The following is a 12976-nucleotide window of genomic DNA, read 5'->3' as shown; positions in this document are numbered from 1 at the left end:
CAATGGAAAGCTTTGGCTGGCACCTCCCATTGGAGTGTTTTTGTCAGCAGACCAGGAATACCTCAGCCCCTCCAGTGCAGCAGGTGCTTAACCTTGAGGGGCCAAAGAACAAAGCACTGGGCCTAATACCAGTTCCCTAGGGCTAGAGCATGCAGCCCAGGAGTGCTGAGGTGAGTCTTGAGCCCCTGAAAATCTATCAGAAACAAAGCCTGTCAACTGAAGTTAGCTTATACCACAGTCAAATCCTCAAGGGCCTTAAATAATGTAAAAGCAAAAAAACCCACCCAAAGGGCAGCAACTTCAAAGATTAAAGGAACACGAGGCTACACAGATGAGAAAGAACCAGCACAAGAACTCTGGCAACTCAAAAAGCCAGAGTATCTTCTTACTTCCAGGTGATTGCACTAGTTCCTTGGCTATGGCTCTTAACCAGGCTGAGATGGCTGAAATGACAGACATAAAATTCAGGATTTGGATAGAAACAATGATCATCAAGATTAAGGAGAAAGTCAAAACCCAATTTAAGGAATCTAGGGAAACTGATAAAATGATACAAGAGCTGAAATACAAAATAGCCATTTTAAGAAAGAACCAAACTGATCTGATGGAGCTGAAAAACTCACTATATGAATTTCAGAATACAATCACAAATATTAATAGCAGTATAGACCAAAGTGAGGAAAGAATCTGAGAGCTCAAACACTGGTTCTTCAAATCAACTCAGTCAGACAAAAATAAAGAAAAAAGAGTAAAAAGAATCAACAAAACCACTGAGAAAGATGGAATTATGTAAAGAGACTAAATGTGTGACTTATTGGTATCCCTCAAAGAGAGGAACAGAAAGAAAATTTCCTCAACTTTTCTAGAGAATTTGACAAATTTAGGAAATGTAGAGAATCCCTGTGAGATACTACACAAGACAACCATCTCCAAGACACATAGTCATCAGATTCTCCAAGGTCAATGTGAAAGAAAAAATAAAGGCAGCTAAAGAGATGGGGCAGGTCACCTGCAAGGAAACCCCATCAGGCTAACAATGGACCTTTCAGCAGAAACTCTACAAGCCAGAGGAGACTGAGGGTCTATATTCAGCATTCTTAAAAAAAGAAATTATAACCAAGAATTTTGTATTCAGCCAAATTAAGCCTTATAAGCAAAAGAGAAATAACTTTCTTTTTAGACAAGCAAATGCTAAGAGAATTTGTTACCACCAGACCAGCCTTACAAGAGGTCCTTAAGGGAGTGCTAAACATGGAAATGAAAGACTGTTGCTGGCCATCACAAAAGCACACTTAAGTACACAGACTGTTGACACTATAAAGCAACTTTACAATCAAGTCTGCATAACAACCAGCTAAGAACATGATGACAGGACCGAATCCACACATATCAATATTAGCCTTGAATGTAAATGAGCTAAATATCCCAATTAAAAGGCACAGAGTAGCAAGCTAGATAAAGAAGCAAGATCCAATTTTATGCTGTCTTCAAGAGACCCATCTCACATGCAATGACACCCATAGGCTCAAAGTAAAGAGATGGAGCTAATTTCAGACAAACAGACTTTAAATCAACAACAATCAAGAAAGACAAAGAAGGTTATTACATAATGATAAAGGGTTTAATTCAACAAGAAGACTTAGTTATTCTAAAAATATATGCACCAGACACTGAAGCATCCAGATTCATTTAAAAAAGTTATTAGATGCCTAGGAAGAGACTTAGAGACTTAGATAATCACAGAATAAGTGTGGGAGACTTCAACACCTCACTGACAGAACTAGATAGATCATCATGACGGAAGACTAACAAAGATATTCAGGACCTGAATTCAACACTTGACCACATGGATCTAACAGATATCTACAGAACACTCCACAGAACAACCATAGAATATACATCCTTCTCATTTGCACATGGCAATACTCTAAAACTGCTCACACAGTCACCCATAAAATAATTCTCAACAAATTAAAAAAACCCAAAATCATAACAACCACACTCTTGGACCACAGTGCAATAAAAAGAGAAGTCAATACCTAGAATATCTCTCAAAATCATACAATTACATTGAAATTAACCTACTCTTGGATGACTTTTGGGTAAACAGTTAAATGAAGGCAGAAATCAAGACATTATTTGAAACTAATGAAAACAAAGATACAACATATAAGAATCTCTGGGATGGGCCAGGTGTGGTGGCTCATGCCTGTAATCCCAGCACTTTGGGAGTCCAAGGTGGGCAGATCACTTGAGGCCAGGAGTTTGAGACTAGCCAGGGCAACGTGGTGAAAGTCTGTCTCTACTAAAAATACAAAAATTAACTGGGTGTGGTGGCGCATGCCTGTAATCCCAGCTACTTGAGAGGCTGGGGCATGAGAATTTCTTGAACACGGGAGGCAAAGGTTGCAGTGAGCTGAGATCACCCCACTGCATTTCAGTCTGGGTGACCGAGCGTGACTCTGTCTAAAAAAAATAAGAAAGGAAAAATAAATCCCTGGGACACAGCTAAAACAGTATTAATAGAAAAGTTAAGAGCAATCCCAAACTAACAACCTAACACCACACCTAGAGAAACTAGAAAAACAAGACAAATCAACCTCAAAGCTAGCTAGAAGAAAAGAAATAACAAACATCAGAGCTAAACTGAAAAAAGATCTAAATAAACACTATTAGAAATGACAAAGGGGACGTTACTGTCAAACCCCACAGAAATAAGAAAAAAAAAACCCTCAGTTACTGTTACAAACACCACTTTGCACACAAACTAGAAAACTTAGAAGAAATGAATAAGTCCCTGGAAACATACAACCTCCAAAGATTGAACCAGGAGGAAATTGACAGCCCAAACAGACCAATAACAAGTTCTGAAATTGAATCAGTAATGAAAAGCGTACCAACACAAAAAGCCCTGAACCAGACAGATTCACAGCTGAATTCTACCAGATGTATAAAGAAGAGCTGGTGCCAATCCTACTAAAAATATTCCAAAAAATTGAGGAGGAAGGACTCTTTCCTAACTCATTCTATGAGCTCAGCATCATTCTGATACCAAAACCTGGCAAAGACACAACAACTACAACAAAAGAAAACTTGGGGCCAATATATTTGATGAACACAAGTACAAAAATCTTCAACAAAATATTAGCAAATAAAATCCAGCAGCATATCAAAAAGATAATCCACCGTGATCAAGTAGGCTTTATTCCTGGGATGCAAAGTTGCTTTAACATACAAAAATCAATAAATGTGATTCGCCACATAAACAGAAAGAAAAACCAAAATCACATGATTATCTCAATAGATGAAGAAAAGGCTTTCTATAAAATTCTAGATCCCTTCATGTTAAAAACTCTCAACAAACTAGGCATTGAAGGAATATACCTCAAAATAATAAGAACCATCTATGACAAACCCACAGCCAATATCATATTGAATGGGCAAAAGCTGGAAGCATTTATCTTAGAACCAGAAAAGACAAGGATGCCCATTCTCACCACTCCTATTCAGCATAGTACTGGAAGTGCTAGACAGAACAATCAGGCAAGAGAAAAAAATAAAATTATCCAAATAAGAAAAAAGGAAGTTAAATTATCTTTGTTCATCAATGACATGATTGTATACTTAGTAAACCTAAAGACCCTCCAAAAGACTCCTATTCCTGACAAACGACTTTAGTAAAGTTTCAGGATACAAAAATCAGTAGCATTCCTTTACACCAACAATATGCAAGCTGAGAGCCAAATCAAGAATGCAATCCCATTCACAATAGCCACAAAAAATAAAGTACCCAGGAATACAGCTAACTAATGAGGTGAAAGATTTCTACAATGAGAATTATAAAATACTGCCAAAAGAAATCAGAGACCACACACAAAAAATGGAAAAACATTTCATGCTCATGGATAGGTAGAATAAATATTGTTAAAATGGTCACACTGCACTAAGCAATTTACAGATTTCATGCTATTTCTAGCAAACTACTAACGACATTTTACACAGAATTAGAAAGAACTATTCTGAAATTCATATGGAACCAAAAAAATCCTGAATAGCCAATGCAATCCTAAGCAAAAAGAACAAAGCCAGAGGTACCACACTACCTGACTTCAAGTTACACTACAAGGCTACAGTAACCAAGACAGCATGGTACGTGTACAAAAACAAACACAGACCGTTGCAACAGGTTAAAGAACCCAGAAATAAAGCCACATACCTACAACCATCTGATTTTCAACAAAGTCAACAGAAACAAGTAATGGAGAAAGGACTCCCTATTCAGTAAATGGTGCTGTGCTAACTGGCTAGTCATATGCAGATTATAGAAACTGGACCCCTTCTTTCATTATATGCAAAAATCAACTCAAGATAGATTAAAGACTTAAATGTAAATTCAAAACCATAAAAAGCCCTGGAAGAAAACCTAGGAAATATCATTCTGGACATAAACATTGGCAAAAATTTCATAACGAAGATGACAAAAGCAATTGCAACAAAAACAAAAATTGACAAGTGCACCTAATTAAATGAAAGAACTTCTGCATAGCAAAAGAAACTATCAAGAGTGAACAGATAACCTACAGACTGGTACAAAATATTTTCAAACTGTGCATTCAACAAAGTTCTAATGTCCAGAATCTATAAGAAACTTAAACAAATCAACAAGCAAAAAAATAAGCAACCGCATTACAAAATGGGCAAAGGATGTGAACAGATACTTCCCAAAAGAATACATACACATAGCCAGCAAGCATAGGAAAAAATGCTCAACATCACTAATCATTGGAAAAATTCTAATAAAAACCACAATGAGATACCATCTCAGACCAGTCAGATTAAAAAGTAAAAAAAAAAAATAACAGATACTGGCAAGGTTGTGGAGAAAAGGGAATGCTTATACACTGCTGGTGGGAATATAAGCTAGTTCTGCCATGGTGGAATGCAGTTTGGAAATTTCTCAAAGAACTTAACAATTGACCCAGCAATCCCTTATGGGTTATATACCTAAAGGAAAGTAAATCATTCTACCATAAAGACACAAGCATGCGTATGTTCATTACAGCACTATTTACAGTAGCAAAGACATGGATTCAACCTAAATATACAATAATGGACTGGATAAAGAAAATGTGGTACCTAAAATCATAGAATACTACACATTCATAAAAAAGAATGAGATCATGTCCTTTGCAGAAACATGGGTGGAGCCAGAGACCATTATCCTCAGCGAATTAATGCAGGAACAGAAAACAAAATACTACATGTTCTCGCTTATAAGTAGGAGCTAAACATTGAGTATACAATCTAACAAAGCAACTAAGAAGGGAACAATAGGCACTGGGGCCTACATGAGAGTGGAGAGTGGGAGGAGAGTAAGTATCGAAAAACTACTTGTCCAGTAGTATGCTTAGTAGCTGAGTGACGAAATAATCTGTATACTACATCTCTGTGACACACAACTTACCTATATAAGAAACCCACACATGTACCTCCTGAACCTAAAATAGAAGTTGGAAGAAAAAATAAAATAAAATGAATAAATTTCTCATGTCCTTTACTTCCCTTCCCTAAAACAAACCCAGTTAAGAAAAAAAAAAAAGAGAAATTGTTAAGAAGGTAGTTTAATAAATTGGATTCAGCACGTGGCCACTGTAGTCAGAACTATTTTAGATACCTGTTCTGTTAGGAAGTGAAGCAGGGTCCTTAAATTCTTTAAATTTTCACTTTCCTTCTAAGTAAAATGGGCCCAAAGTGGTTGGTTTTTCAGACCCACCTCGTAAGATTGTGTGAAAGATTAAATTATATAATTCATATAAAACTCTCAGTAAAGTACCAGTCAAATAGTAAGAGATTAATAGATGTTAACTGTTATTGTTAATAATATTATATTTTACTAATAGCATTATTTATCAATGTTATTATTTTGAAGAGCTGAGAGCTTCCAAGTCTGTACCTTCAGTTCAGATCCCTTTTTTGGGGTCCAGGCCTGCTTCTATCTTTCAAAACAATGCATCTGCTTATCTCTATTTCTGTGACTGTTAGCTTTGCTCATGACTTGGCCTAAACTCTGGAAAAAGCAATGCCATTCACTCTGCCTAGTGGAATCGTGAATAGGCTCTTTAATATTCCACATTCTTTCAGTTATTAGAGCAATTCTGTTTCAATATTTAAACTTTACCCTTATATATTTTATGACTTTGGCCTCAAACTCCATTTAAAGCTCTCTTTTCTCTTCAAAGGATAGTTAGAATTTTCATGTCTTCAGCAGCTGGAGTAGAGTTTCCCCCACCCCACTTTATCTTCTAGGTGCTAGATCCTCTCTTAGGTTCAGGTGGAGAGGAAGGAGAGGGAACAGGCAAACTTCTCCTTTCTGAACTGGGAGTAGAAGTGGTTAATCGTTAACTGATGAGAAGTCTCTAGCTCACATTGGTCATTTCTGTCATGGAGCACAGGAGAGCCCTGGTCAAGTTTCCTGCTGATTATCTGATATAGGAGATCTAGCTTTGGCTTGGTATTGTCCTCCTTCTTGTCTTTCCCTTATTCCACAGCATCTTGCTGCTGGGGTCCCTCTTGGGAGAAGTTCCTGCAAGATAGCTCAAATTCAGCTACCTCTGAGGTGTCTGCTTGCCCCAGCTTTAAGTGTATAAGGGCAGTCCCACTGCTTCCCTCTCTTTTAGCCTTGTCTTCCTTATCTTTTCTCAGCTCACGGTGACCAAGGGGCAGATTAGTGAGTCTGCTGGTTCCACAAGTATACAACTAGAGAACAAAATGCTCTTCTTTTCTTGCAGAAATCCTAGTATTGCATAAGTGATCTTCTTGAAGCTTCCTATTCCCTGTGGAGTTTGGAAGGAGAAGCATTCCTGTAGGCTTCTGCTGAGAAGGGAAGAAGAGTCTTCCTGCTTGGACACTGGGCTTCTGAAAAGGCCTTGTGCTCTCCTATTTCACAGTTTTCTTTCTTTTACTTTTTTTGTTTGTCTTTTTTCTCTTTTTTTATTCTTTTTTTCTTACCTCACAGTCTTGTATGTGTTTTGACTGTCACAAGAATGAGCACTGGATGTGGTAGAAAAAATTCTTGGATTAGTGCCTCTCATTAGTCCCTAAAAATACATATGTATCTGGCCCCAACTCCTGGTGACTCTGTAAGCTTATGATGTATTTTTTGGTATGTTTTGTATATAGTTTTGAGCTTCTGCAGTGATTTTTAAAACAGGACAAAATCCCATATGAACATTCTGTTATACTCCATTAAATTGTCAATACCAGAGATATGGGAAAATTGTTTTCTCATTCTAACTTTATATACCCAATATCTAACAAAGCAGCTGCAAAATGGTTGCTACTCAATAAATATTTGTTGAATGAATGAAGGAATGAAAAGCCAAATGTAATACATAGAAAAGTTGATTATAAATTCTTTGGTACACAATAGACAGACAAAACATAATCTAGGAAATATGCACCCTGAGAAATTGCTATCATCATCTTAATACCTTATAACAATGGAAGTTCTTAAACTGGTCCCCTTAATACCATTGTGTTTATTTTCTGTATGTTTATACTTTTATGCTTTGGTTTCATTTTCTACTTATTAGTTAAATGATTATGAGAACTGTGGGGATAAATTTAAAACATTACTCTGTTTCTATAGGGAGTTCTGCTGTAATGCAGTGATTATGAAATTATCTCAAATCTACTCAGAATTATTAAAAGGTACAGTTCAATAAATATTTTTATTTTTGTTAATTCTTCCCCAAATCATATTAAAACGATCCTTTTACACTTAAGTGATTTCGTCAGTTTTGTATTCATTTTAAATACCAGATTCTTTTTCTAAAATTCAAAGTTTCTGAAAACTTTATTTTTAAGCAATATATTCTGAGAAAACTTAAATCTAAATTCAATTGTTCAGATAAATATGAATACAATTTAATAAAAAGTACTGAATGCTGTGTTTTATAATTCCTTAGAAAATTTGGGAACATTACTAGGTTCCCAAGTAGATTGATAATACCTGAGAGATCAGCCGTGACCAACATTTAGTTACATTAACAGGAATACTTGATATGAGCAAATCCGTACATATTTTTATTAAAAATGCAAATATAAATAATTAAATGATTCTGTTCTAATGCACTTCATTCCAATGCCTAGAACAGGAAAAAAGACATGAACCTCTTTAAGAAGTCATGTTCAAAAAATTGCTAGTAGTTTACAGAGATTACTGAAGAAACAACTGTCAAACTCACCCAATTGCTTATCGGGAGTGGGCTTAGAAAGGCAAGTTACCAGGGAAACTTCTTCCTCACTGGAAAAGGATAAATGTGTACTAGGAGTCCACATATGGCAAGACTGTAATCTTGCTATGCTTTAATTTTATCTAGGTTAGCCACAGTGGAGAAAACACTGTAGAGACTAGAAGCTAAGAGTGCAGAAGGGCAAAAGCAATTTATATAACTTTAAGTTGATTATTAGTACTACTAATAATGCTAATGGTAGTGCTTACACTATTAACAAAAATAATTATAAACACTTACAAAGCACTCCGTCTTAGTCATTTGGGCTGCTGTAACAAAAATACCATAGACTGGGTAGCTTAAACAACAAATATTTATTTCTTACATTTCTGGAAGTTGGGATCAAAGTGTGAGCAGATTCAGTGTCTGGTGAGGGCTTGCTTCCTGGTGCATAGATGGCCATCTTCTTGCTGTGTAATTTTTTTTTTTTTTTTTTTTTTTTTAAGACGGAGTCTCGCTCTGTCACTCTGTTGCCCAGGTTGGAGTGCAGTGGTGTGATCTCGGCTCACTGCGACCTCTGCCTCAGGGGTTCAGGTGATTCTCCTGCCTCAGCCTCATGAGTAGCTGGGACTACAGGCACTTGCCACCATGCCCAGCTAATTTTTGTATTTTTAGTAGAGACGGGGTTTCCATAACAATGGAAATTAGGCTATAGTATATAAATTTTAGGGGGACACATCCATTCGATAGCCTGCTCTATAGTTTAAAAATTGCACTCTTTTGAATTCTGTCTTTTGGGAGACATTATTGCCATCAGTCTCATAATAGAGATGAGAAAACTAAAGTCAAGTGCATTAGCTGTGGTCATACAGGGGTTAATCAAGAGCCCAGAAGTTGTATTCAATCTCCTTGATTCTAGTGCATACTCCTTTTGCATATTACTCATTTTTCTAAAATCATGTTAACTCCTCTTCTTGCTAGTAAGAAGATGCAGTGGTAGATTTATCATGAATTAAAGGAAGTATAGTTTCAGGCACCCTCACTTGCATAAGCCCATTCCAATGTCTTGGAGTAGCCCTAATAATGTTCATATATTTATGTAAATTTATACATATATACACAAATATATGTATATATTTATGTAAATTTATACATATATACACAAATATATGTATATATTTATGTAAATTCATACATATATACACAAATATATGTATATATTTATATATTTATGTAAAGTTATACATGTACACATAAACATTTATATTTTTTAATCGAAATATATGTACACATAAATTTACATAAATATATGCATATGTGTGTGTGTGTATATATATATATACACATACATGTATCTTTTTTATTTTTTTTTCTGGAGAGAGACAGGGTTTTGCTCTGTCACCTAGGCTGGAGTGCAGTGGTGCAATCACAACTCACTGAAACCTTGAACTCATGTGTTCAAGCAATCCTCTCTCCTGCCCCAGCCTCCTGAGTAGCTAGGACTACAGGAGTGTGCCACCTACACTGGGCTAAATTTTTTATTTTTATTTTTGTAGAGACAAAGTCTTAGTATGTTGCCCAGACTGGTCTCAAATGCTGGTCTCAACTGATCCTCCCGCCTTGGCCTCCCAAAGCTCTGGGATTGTAGGCATGAGCCACCTGGCCTGGCAAATTTTATAGTATTTTTTAAAAGAAAGATTTTTTTCAAGCTGCAGTCTTTCCACTGCATCTTTACCTCTGTCTTGCTTCCCATGTGATGGGTTGGCATTTAACTAGCTAAAGACAGTTTTTGGATCTGACTTAGAGGAAACTGATTTAGCAATACACTTTATTTAGAGAGATTTATTTATGTGGTTTTCAGTTATCTCCTTGTATAGTTAAATAGTTGTTAGCCATCCTGATACAAGGATGTTTTATTCAAATATTACTGTATCCCACTGTGTTGACTCAACCTGTGTTGAGACATAAAATATAGCACAGGCAGTCACTTTATTAACATGAATTCATCTTATAGCCACAGCTCCTCAAGTATGTTGGTAGAGGGGGAGAACAAAGTTAGAAATGTTCAGAACCAGAAGTTAATTTATAGAAAATTCTTCCAAACATTAGATAAGTAAAATGTAAGTATAGAAATGGTTTTTCATCAACACCTAGTCAAACAGTTCTTTCAATAGAAGTTTTTCTAAATATCACAACAATCTGAAAATTTTACATGTTGTTACCAATGACAAATTTTTAATTTGGCAGTTAATTTAATAAAAAAGTTAATTAATACAAATATGTGACTTTTCTGATTTTATGCTTTTGAGATTGCAACTTAATAAAATTTATTATTTGTTGTGATTTGTTTTCTCATTTCAAATAAATATTTTTTTACCTAATTTTGCATTTATAATTTATATATATGTATTTAAAGGGTCTCTTTCTCTCTCAAATTGTTTAAGATTAAGATCTCATAAAGGCTGGATCCTCTGCTGAAAGTATGTATGCTCAGTAAATATCTGTTGACAATAAGCATCTTCTGGAATCAGTTTTGATGCCAACTTGGCATCCTGAAGTTCTGGAACCAAAAGACTTCTGATGTTAAGGAATTGTGGGTGGATTTTCTCAAGACTTGGAGATAGACTTTGTACTTTATGAAGCTTATGCATTGTAAAAGTATGTTCATTCCGTATTCAGAGATTTCCCATCTTCCTTCAGCAACCTAGCCCCTTGCCCTCACAGGGTATCAAACAAAATCTTTGTTTTTAAAAAGCTAGGCTCATCAGGGTGATGTAAATTGATTGTTTTAGACTGGGAAAGATTCCAATGAAAGTGGTCCATGAAAGTGCTCCTTTCTGAGAAAGAAAATGTTAAGAGTTTTTGAGGTTGGGTGTCACAGATGTTGGACAGCTTGTTGGGAGTAAAAATACGGACCAACATCTTATTCCCCCAATTCTCATAATTCTTGGAAATGATAGTTCTTCCATAAGGCTGAGTGGATTGTGGTACCACTGAAAGTCATGGCTTGGGACACTTAGTTCCTGGAGTCCCATGTTACTGCAGAGGGAGTGGAAACACTAGTCTACAAAGGGGTACTTAGATGATTTGAAAATCATCTCGTAGAACTAGAAAACAATTAACATCACAGAACTAGAATTATCTAGAACTGAAGACAAGAGGTCTTTTTTCCCCCTAATTTGTTGAACTATGTAATCACCTCTTCCCCCTAACTCCAATCCAAGACACATACATGACCTTAGGGTAGTGATTCTCAGACTGTGGTCCCCTCTCCATATAGCAGAATCACCTGTAAACTTTTAGAAATACAAATGATCGGGCCCCACCTCAGGCCTGTGAATCAGAAACTCTAGGGAGTCGTATTGTGGAGCAAACATATTTTACTACATATGGATCCAGAGTATTTTACGCAAGCAGGGAGCAGGAAAATCACTGGCCTTCATGAGGGGTGAGAAATAAACAGAAAAGTCAGTAGCTGGCAAGGCAGTGATGCAGACCTTTGTAGATACAGGTTGCCATGGTCTGTCTTGGCTTTGCTCTACGAACCTTGTGAATTTTTCCTTGTTTGGAGTTTCTTTTTTCTTTGTACTTCTCTATGCATGTGCTGAAAGTGGCCTTCCTTCAGCTCCATAAGAGTTTAAGCTAAGAGACAGATTAATGTATCTGAAACTCAATTCTAGAAGGAAGATTTGACTGACTCAATTTAAATAGCTATGGCCAGGTTGACAGGATCATATGGGACACACAGGGCCAGAGGGGCCTCACACTTGTATGTGGTGAGTCATTTCCATAAAATGGGCTGTGGACTGAATAGTCAGCCTGTGTCTATTCACATAGTGAACATCAGAACTCTTAAGACTTAAGACCACCAATATTGTGAATTATATTCCTAATTTTTATTAAATTTCTTGCTCACAGTTTGATAATTTTGACTAATACAGTCCTGGGCTCATTTCCATATGCCTGCATTTACAAAAATAAATTGGGTTTGTCAAGAAAGTTAAATTTCTGCTGGAGTCAGAGGTAGTTGGAAGTTTGAATTTAATGCTGGAGTTTTATTGCCTAAGATATAAATTGTATTTCCTGTAAAGTTCTGAAATAACAGCTCAATAAATAACTACTAATATCACAGTTCAGACATTTTAATTAAGCATGTTGACTTTCTTTACTGCAATATTCAAATAATGTGTAACGCAATGAGCTTTTTGGTTGCAAAACTGGAAGCCCTCCAGTAACTTACGCAGCATTTCAAACGAACTTAATTTTAACTCAGACTCTAGGTAACTAAGAATTATTCTTACTAATATCTAAAAATAATCACAGATTTGTTATACTTTTAATCTTCCTTTGATTTCTTTATCGTTAATAAACACAATTATTTACAAGTGTAGGTTTTTATTATTTACTTATAGATAATTATGCTGAATTCTCAATGCTGTATAACAAGAGGAGGCCTCCAATCACAAAGCCTTCAGGATATAGTCCAGAAGTTGACAAGATTTTTCTTTCTTTAAAGGGCCTGATAGTAAATATTTTAGGTTTTTTTTGAGGATATACAGTCTCACATATTCTTACCCCTTCTTTTCCTCCTATTCCTCCTCCCCATGTTTTTCCTTGTTTGATTTTTTTTTCTTCTTTCCTTCTTCTCCATTGTAACCTATTCTTAGCTCATGGGCCATACACAGTCTTCAGGCTGAATTTAGCCCCTGGGCTATCATTTTCTGATTTATGATTACAGTCCA

General features: G+C 36.0%; 1 long non-coding RNA gene across 1 annotated transcript in view; it reads left to right on the top strand.

Annotated features, from left to right (window-relative positions):
• LOC134809037 (uncharacterized) overlaps positions 1 to 7784 on the top strand; it is a 41687-nt gene extending 33903 nt beyond the window's left edge. Inside the window, exon 3 of the long non-coding RNA XR_010153537.1 lies at positions 6789 to 7784. This is a non-coding gene — a long non-coding RNA (uncharacterized LOC134809037). The remainder of the gene's footprint in view (positions 1 to 6788) is intronic.
• Positions 7785 to 12976: the final 5192 nt, after the last annotated feature.

The sequence above is a fragment of the Pan troglodytes genome, chromosome 1 (genome assembly GCF_028858775.2).
Source record: "Pan troglodytes isolate AG18354 chromosome 1, NHGRI_mPanTro3-v2.0_pri, whole genome shotgun sequence".
NCBI lineage: Eukaryota > Metazoa > Chordata > Mammalia > Primates > Hominidae > Pan > Pan troglodytes.
The sequence above is the reverse complement of the archived record's forward strand: the minus strand, read 5'-3'. Positions and strand labels throughout refer to the sequence as shown.